Source organism: Cebus imitator, unplaced genomic scaffold, assembly GCF_001604975.1.
Source record: "Cebus imitator isolate Cc_AM_T3 unplaced genomic scaffold, Cebus_imitator-1.0 Scaffold169, whole genome shotgun sequence".
NCBI lineage: Eukaryota > Metazoa > Chordata > Mammalia > Primates > Cebidae > Cebus > Cebus imitator.
The window spans coordinates 816,087-817,366 of record NW_016107484.1 but is presented as its reverse complement, the minus strand read 5'-3'; positions in this window follow the sequence as shown (position 1 = coordinate 817,366).

Below are 1,280 nucleotides of genomic sequence, written 5' to 3'. Positions count from 1 at the left end.
AAAGGGAGTTCAGAGAGGTTAAGCCATGTATTGAAGGCAATTCAGCAAATCAGAGGCCAAAGCAAACTCCCCATTGTCCTTGCCAAGAATGAAAGTCAGTGCTCCAAACTGAAGGGCAGGAGATGTTCGCAAACATGGGTACTTTGGATGATGACACAGGTTCACCCCGAAAAGGATCGATGGCTGGGCTTGAGTAACTTCGCCCTCTGTTTATGCAAGTGATGAGCAACTGATGTAATGGTAGTTTAGCCAGAGAGGAAAGAAAAGCCCTTTGATGTGCCCCCGGCCTTGATGTTGTATCAGCTGTCCAGCCTCCCTGGCTGCTGTTTTCTTCCGCCACTCTCCGATCATCAGGACTCCCACCCCTAAACCTCAGGCAACCAAAGCAGGGGAGCAGCTCCTGTTCACTCAGGACAGCCCATGATCAATTCTCCAGGAAGTTTGTGGGCTAGTTTTTATTTATTTATTTATTTATTTATTTAGAGACAGTCTTGCTCTGTTGTCCAGGCTGCAGTGCAGTGGCCAATCTCCACTCACTGCAGTTTCTGCCTCTTGGGTTCTGGCAATTCTCCTGTCTCAGCCTCCCGAATAGCTGGGATTATAGGCATGCACCACCACGCTCAGCTAATTTTTGCATTTTTAGTAGAGACAGGGTTTCATCATGTTGGCCAGGCGGGTCTCAAACTCCTGACTTTAGGTGATCTGCCAGTCTCGGCCTCCCAAAGTTCTGGGATTACAGGCATGAGTCACCATGCCCAGACGTGGGGCCAGTTTTTAAATGCCAACATTATTTAAGATTGAATTATATTTTTAAATGTATTTAAAGCCGGGCGTGGTGGTTCATGCCTGTAATCCCAGCACTATGGGAGGCTGAGGCAGGCAGATCATGAGGTCGGGAGTTTGAGACCAGCCCGACCAACATGGTGAAACCCCATCTTTACTAAAAATACAAAAATTAGCTGGGCATGGTGGCGCATACCTGTAATCCAGCTTCTCAGGAGGGTGAGGCAGGAGAATTTCTTGAACCTGGGAGGCAGAGGTTGCAGTGAGCCAAGATCATGTCACTGCACTCCAGCCTAGGGGACAGAGCGAGACTCTGTCTCAAAAAAACAAAATAAAACAAAAAGCGAGAAAGAAATATAAACTTACAATTAAACAAGATGTATTAAGCCAGGCGCAGTGGCTCATTCCTGTAATCCCAGCACTTTGGGAGGCCGAAGCGGGTGGATCACGAGGTCAAGGGATCAAGATCATCCTGGCCAACATGGTGAAACCCCATC